This window comes from Aegilops tauschii, chromosome 7, assembly GCF_002575655.3.
Source record: "Aegilops tauschii subsp. strangulata cultivar AL8/78 chromosome 7, Aet v6.0, whole genome shotgun sequence".
Classification (NCBI taxonomy): Eukaryota; Viridiplantae; Streptophyta; class Magnoliopsida; order Poales; family Poaceae; genus Aegilops; species Aegilops tauschii.
The window spans coordinates 155071198-155079219 of NC_053041.3; positions in this window are offsets into that span (position 1 = coordinate 155071198).

Here is an 8022-nt window from a genome sequence, read left to right on the forward strand (position 1 = left end):
TGGGGACACAAGAGACTTTTTATTATTTGGTTGCGGGGTTGCTTGAGAGAGACCATCTTCATCCTACACCTCCCACGGATTGATAAACCTTAGGTCATCCACTTGAGGGAAAATTGCTACTGTCCTACAAAACTCTGCGCTTGGAGGCCCAACACGAGTCTACAAGAATAAAGTTGTGTATAGACATCACATATGCGCTTGCTGCCAACGTCCACACTCCGCTTCGCACCCACGCTGCGCCTCGTCAAGTTCATGAACTGCCATCCCCCCTAATGATGCGCCCGCTCTTTTTCTACCACGACTGAAGTACCTCGAGCTCATCGCCATCTGCATCCCAAAGGATGACATGGAGCGCCTGCTCCGCGGCTGTACTGCACTCGAGTTCCTTCGTCTTCAGGCGATGAATTGGTCGAGTACCTTCCACATCACCTCCAGGACTCTCGAGACTATTTATGTTTGTTGCTGGTGCTGCAACAAGAGATCACAAAAGGTGGACCACAATATGGTCATTGAGGACACACCTTCACTTGAGAGATTATTTGTAGTTGATCAACAAGGTCCAACAAGAATCAATGTCATTTATGTGCCGAAATTGACAGCGGTGGGCTACTCGTCTGTCAAATACTACTACTTTCAGGTACAATAGTCGCCTTATACCTCTCCTTCTTGATATCAACATTATTTCTAGTTTTGAAGATGTATGTTCGTCTATAATCCAACAAAGCTTCACCCAGATTCTGGGCATCGTGAAGGGCTTGGCACTAGAATCTGTCGGCCCCAACCTAGATCAAGTTGTCAGTTGCGTGAGATGCTTTCCGTGCCTGAAGAAGCTGTATATCGAGGTGATCTTCCTTTCCTGTTAAATGTTAACCATAAGGGAGTTCAATTTTTTTGCACCTTTTCCCAAGTTTACAATGACAATGTACTATGATTTCTGAAGGAATTTTGGAGGATTTGAGGACATACACCCCCCACCCCATATTGGTTGCTTGATTCATATGGTTACATTCCATAATCATTTCTCCTTTGGATTCATCTGTACTAGTTTTCTTAGGGAATATTTCATACAATCCAACCTCTTCTGAAGAAGGCTACATGTTTCTAGATTGTAATCAAATGCCCATGTTAATCATGTCAGAGCGAAGATGGCACGTTGGTGCATTTTACAAATCCTGCAAACCCAATAGGTGTGTAGTAGTGTTCAAAACTGCATGTAGGCACTAACACGTTCTCTTCTTTTGCAGATAATAATAGGCCCGGAGGTGGATAATGTTTATAATGACAATCACATCGAATGCTAGATCCGCATCTCTCAAATATTACTTTGAACTCTTACCGAGGGACCTTACCAGAGATTACACTCGTCGGGTTCTTTCTTGCCAGAGCAAGGGTGCTGAGGGTACTAAGGTTGAACAAGAATTTAATTAGGAAAGATGAATGGTATGTTGATCAGAGCCAGCATGTACTGCAGAATGGAAGAGGCTCCAAAAAAGCTAAACTTCATATAGGAAGAGCATATGACAGAGTAATTGGAACTCATTGTGTCAAACCCATACATGACTTGTCAGCGGCTGATCCCTTTGCAGAAATGACTAGGTTTACAATGTTCGAATTTGGGCATTGTAATCTTTGAATTTGAACCTTGCAATATTTATGGTATTTGTTATATAACGTAATTGGATGTTTAATTTGGTATTGCAATCATGTCATGTTACAAGTATATATATGTTGTTCTTCTGTACATAGAGCATAGATGTTCTGCAGACAGAGCATATCACATCGCACACGGACCGCACTAGGTAACCCGTCAGCGATGAATTCATCAATCGCAAACGGTTATATACCAGCAAGCGTTTGCCCACAACACACACGGCTTATTCCATCACAAACAGCTCGGATGGATCAACTGTATGCCACGTATCGCACACGCAACTCTAATCTGATTCGTGCTTGATGTCTCCGACATCACTCGCACTGTTTGTCTTATTTGCCACGTATCACTGTGCCGGCCTCTGCTCGCGTCCCTCGGCAAGCTCTGCTCGCGTCCGTCAGCAGGCTCGGCTTGTGGACAGCTTTTCCTTGCGTGTTTAACTGCTATAAGCATATTGAAGGAAATATGCCCTAGAGGCAATAATAAAGTTGTTATTTATATTTCCTTATATCATGATAAATGTTTATTATTCATGCTAGAATTGTATTAGCCGGAAACTTAGTACATGTGTGAATACATAGACAAAACAGAATGTCCCTAGTATGCCTCTACTTGACTAGCTCGTTAATAAAAGATGGTTAACTTTCCTAGCCATAGACATGTGTTGTCATTTGATGAACGGGATCACATCATTAGAGAATGATGTGATGGACAAGACCCATCCATTAGCTTAGCAACAATGATCGTCTAGTTTTATTGCTATTGCTTTCATCATAACTTATACATGTTCCTCTGACTATGAGATTATGCAACTCCTGAATACCGTAGGAACACTTAGTGCGCTATCAAACGTCACAACGTAACTGGGTGATTATAAAGATGCTCTACAGGTGTCTCCGATGGTGTTTGTTGAGTTGGCATAGATCGAGATTAGGATTTGTCACTCCGTGAATCGGAGAGGTATCTCTGGGCCCTCTCGGTAATGCACATCACTATAAGCATTGCAAGCAATGTGACTAATGAGTTAGTTGCGGGATGATGCATTATGGAACGAGTAAAGAGACTTGCAGGTAACGAGATTGAACTAGGTATGATGATACCGACGATCGAATCTCGGGCAAGTAACATCCCGATGACAAATGGAACAACGTATGTTGCTATGCGGTTTGACCGATAAAGATCTTCGTAAAATATGTAGGAGCCAATATGAGCATCTAGGTTTCGCTATTGGTTATTGACCGGAGATGTGTCTCGGTCATGTCTACATAGTTCTCGAACCCGTAGGGTCCGCACGCTTAACGTTCGATGACGTTTTGTATTATGAGTTATGTGATTTAATGACCGAAGTTTGTTCGGAGTCCCGGATGAGATCATGGACATGACGAGGAGTCTCAAAATGGTCGAGACATAAAGATTGATACAATGGACGATGTTATTCGGACACCGGATGAGTTCCGAGAGGTACCGGATAATTATCGGAGTGCCAGAGGGTTATCGGACCCCCCCGGGGGGGGGGACTAATGGGCCTTGATGGACCTTAGTGGGAACAGAGGAAGGGCCAAGAGGGGCTGGCCGCACGCCCCCTGGGTCTGAATTGGACTAGGGGAAGGGGGCAGCGCCCCCTTTCCTTCCCTTCCCCCTCTTCCTTCCTTCTTCTCCCTCTTGCTTAGGTGGGAACCTACTAGGACTTGGAGTCCTAATAGGATTCCCCTCACCTGGCATGCTCTAGGAGGGCCTGAAGGAAATATGCCCTAGAGGCAATAATAAAGTTATTATTTATTTCCTTATATCATGATAAATGTTTATTATTCATGCTAGAATTGTATTAACCGGAAACTTAATACATGTGTGAATACATAGACAAACAGAGTGTCACTAGTATGCCTCTACTTGACTAGCTTGTTAATCAAAGATGGTTATGTTTCCTAACCATAGACATGAGTTTTCATTTGATTAACGAGATCACATCATTAGGAGAATGATGTGATTGACTTGACCCATTTCGTTAGCTTAGCACTCGATCGTTTAGTATGTTGTTATTGCTTTCTTCATGACTTATACATGTTCCTATGACTATGAGATTATGCAACTCCCGTTTACCGGAGGAACACTTTGTGTGCTACCAAACGTCATAACGTAACTGGGTGATTATAAAGGTGCTCTACAGGTGTCTCCGAAGGTACTTGTTGGGTTGGCGTATTTCGAGATTAGGATTTGTCGCTCCGATTGTCGGAGAGGTATCTCTGGGCCCACTCGGTAATGCACATCACTTAAGCCTTGCAATCATTGCAACTAATGAGTTAGTTACGGGATGATATATTACGGAACGAGTAAAGAGACTTGCCGGTAACGAGATTGAACTAGGTATTGAGATACCGACGATCGAATCTCAGGCAAGTAACATACCGATGACAAAGGGAACAACGTATGTTGTTATGCGGTCTGACCGATAAAGATCTTTGTAGAATATGTGGGATCCAATATGAGCATCCAGGTTCCGCTATTGGTTATTGACCGGAGACGTGTCTCGGTCATGTCTACATAGTTCTCGAACCCGTAGGGTCCGCACGCTTAAAGTTCGATGACGATTGTATTATGAGTTTATGTGATTTGATGTACCGAAGGTAGTTTGGAGTCCCGGATGAGATGGGGACATGACGAGGAGTCTCGAAAAGGTCGAGACATAAAGATCGATATATTGGACGACTATATTCGGACATTGGAAAGGTTCCGAATGATTCGGGTATTTTCGGGGGTACCAGGAAGTTACGGGAATACGAGGAAGAAGCAATGGGCCTCATGGGCCAAGTGGTGGAAGAGAGGAGGCAGGGCGCGCGCCCCCCCTAGCCCAAACCGAATTGGACTAGGGGGCCGGCCCCCCTTTCCTCCTTTTTCCTCCCTCTCCTTCCTTCTCCTTCTCCTTCCCTTCCTTCCCCTCTCCTACTTGGACTAAGGAAGAAGGGGGAATCCTACTTGGAGTAGGATTGCCCCCCTTGGGCGCGCCTCCTCCCCTTGGCCGGCCCTCTCCTCCTTGCTCCTTTATATACGGGGGCAGGGGAGCATCTCAAAGACACAACAATTGATCCCTTGGATCTCTTAGCCGTGTGCGGTGCCCCCCACCACCATAATCCACCTCGGTCATATCGTAGTGATGCTTAGGCGAAGCCCTGCGTCGGTAGAACATCATCATCGTCACCACGCCGTCGTGCTGACGGATCTCTCCCTCAAAGCTCGGCTGGATCGGAGTTCGAGGGACGTCATCGAGTTGAACGTGTGCTGAACTCGGAGGTGCCGTGTGTTTGGTACTTGATCGGTCGGATCGTGAAGACGTACAACTACATCAACCGCGTTGTGCTAACGCTTCCGCTTTCGGTCTACGAGGGTACGTGGACACACTCTTCCCTCTCGTTGCTATGCATCACCATGATCTTGCGTGTGCATAGGATTTTTTTTGAAATTACTACGTTCCCCAACAGTGGCATCCGAGCCTGGTTTTATGCGTAGATGTCATATGCACGAGTAGAACACAAGTGAGTTGTGGGCGATATAAGTCATACTGCTTACCAGCATGTCATACTTTGGTTCGGCGGTATTGTTGGATGAAGCGGCCCGGACCGACATTACGCGTACGCTTACGCGAGACTGGTTCTACCGACGTGCTTTGCACACAGGTGGCTGGCGGGTGTCAGTTTCTCCAACTTTAGTTGAACCAAGTGTGGCTACGCCCGGTCCTTGAGAAGGTTAAAACAGCACTAACTTGACGAACTATCGTTGTGGTTTTGATGCATGGGTAAGAATGGTTCTTGCTCAGCCCGTAGCAGCCACGTAAAACTTGCAACAACAAAGTAGAGGACGTCTAACTTGTTTTTGTATGGCATGTTGTGATGTGATATGGTCAAGACGTGATGAGATATAAGTTGTTGTATGAGATGATCATGTTTTGGTGAAGTTATCGGCAACTAGCAAAAGCCTTATGGTTGTCTCTCTGTTGCATAAGATGCAAGCGCCAAATAATTGCTTTACTTTATCACTATGCGATAGCAATAGTTGCAAGAGCAATAGTTGGTGAGACGACCATGTAATGACACATTGATATAGATCAAGATGATGGAGATCATGGTGTCATGCCGGTGACGATGGAGATCATGACGATGCTTTGGAGATGGAGATCAAAGGCACAAGATGATGATGGCTATATCATGTCACATATTATGATTGCAAGTGATGTTTATCTTTTATACATCTTATTTTGCTTTGATTGACGGTAGCATTATAAGATGATCTCTCACTAAATTTCAAGATAAAAGTGTTCTCGTGAGTATGCACCATTGCCAAAGTTCGTCGTGCCCAGATACCACGTGATGATCGGGTGTGATAAGCTCTACGTCCATCTACAACGGGTGCAAGCCAGTTTTGCACATGCAGAATACTCAGGTTAAACTTGACGAGCCTAGCATATGCAGATATGGCCTCGGAACACTGGAGACCAAAAGGTCGAGCGTGAATCATATAGAAGATATGATCAACATAGTGATGTTCACCATTGAAAACTACTCCATCTCACGTGATGATCGGACATGGTTTAGTTGATTTGGATCACATGATCACTTAGATGATTAGAGGGATGTCTATCTAAGTGGGAGTTCTTAAGTAATATGACTAATTGAACTTTAATTTATCATGAACTTAGTCCTGGTAGTATTAGCATATCTATGTTGTAGATCAATAGCTCGCGTTTAGCTCCCCTGTTTTATTTTGATATGTTCCTAGAGAAAACTGAGTTGAAAGATGCTAGTAGCAATGATGCGGATTGGATCTGTGATCTGAGGATTATCCTCATTGCTGCACAGAAGAATTATGTCCTTGATGCACCGCTAGGTGACAGACCTATTGCAGGAGCAGATGCAGACGTTATGAACATTTGACAAAAGCTCGATATGATGACTACTTGATAGTTTAGTGCACCATGCTTTACGGCTTAGAACCGGGACTTCAAAAATGTTTTGAAACGCCACGGAACATATAAGATGTTCCAAGAGTTGAAATTGGTATTTCATACTCATGCCCGTGTCGAGAGGTATTTGACCTCTGACAATATTTTGCCTACAAGATGGAGGAGAATTGCTCAGCTAGTGAGCATGTGCTCAGAATGTCTGAGTACTACAATCACTTGAATCAAGTGGGAGTTAATCTTCCAGATAAGATAATGATCGACAGAGTTCTCTAGTCACTATCACCAAGTTACTAGAACTTCGTGATGAACTATAATATGCAAGGGATAACGGAAACGATTCCCAAGCTCTTCGTGATGCTGAAATCGACGAAGGTAGAAATCAAGAAAAACATCAAGTGTTGATGGTTGACAAGACCACTAGTTTCAAGACAAGGGCAAAGGGAAGAAGGGGAACTTCAAGAAGAACGGCGAGTGAGTTGCTGCTCAAGTGAAGAAGCCCAAGTCTGGACCTAAGCCTGAGACTGAGTGCTTCTACTGCAAAGGAACTGGTCACTGGAAGCGGAACTGCCCCAAGTGATTGGCGGATAAGAAGGATGGCAAAGTGAACATATGTATATTTGATATACATGTTATTGATGTGTACTTTACTAGTGTTTATAGCAACCCCTCAGTATTTGATACTAGTTCAGTTGCTAAGATTAGTAACTCGAAACGGGAGTTGCAGAATAAACAGAGACTAGTTAAGGGTGAAGTGACGATGTGTGTTGGAAGTGGTTCCAAGATTGATATGATCATCATCGCAGACTCCCTATACTTTCGGGATTAGTATTGAACCTAAATAAGTGTTATTTGGTGTTTGCGTTGAGCATGAATATGATTTGATCATGTTTATTGCAATACGGTTATTCATTTAAGTTAGAGAACAATTGTTGTTCTGTTTACATGAATAAAACCTTCTATGGTCATACACACCAACGAAAATGGTTTGTTGGATCTCGATCGTAGTGATACACATATTCATAATATTGAAGCCAAAAAGATGCAAAGTTCATAATGATAGTGCAACTTATTTGTGGCACTGCCGTTTAGGTCATATTGGTGTAAAACGCATAGAAACTCCATGCTGATGGATTTTGGAATCACTTGATTATGAATCACTTGATGCTTGCGAACCATGCCTCTTGGGCAAGATGACTAAAACACCGTTCTTCAGAACAATGAAGCAAGCAACAGATTTGTTGGAAATCATACATACTGATGTATGTGGTCCGATGAGTGTTGAGGCTCGCGGCGGGTATCGTTATTTTCTAACCTTCACAGATGATTTGAGCAGATATGGGTATATCTACTTGATGAAACATAAGTCTGAAACATTTGAAAAGTTCAAAGAATTTCAGAGTGAAATGGAAAATCACCA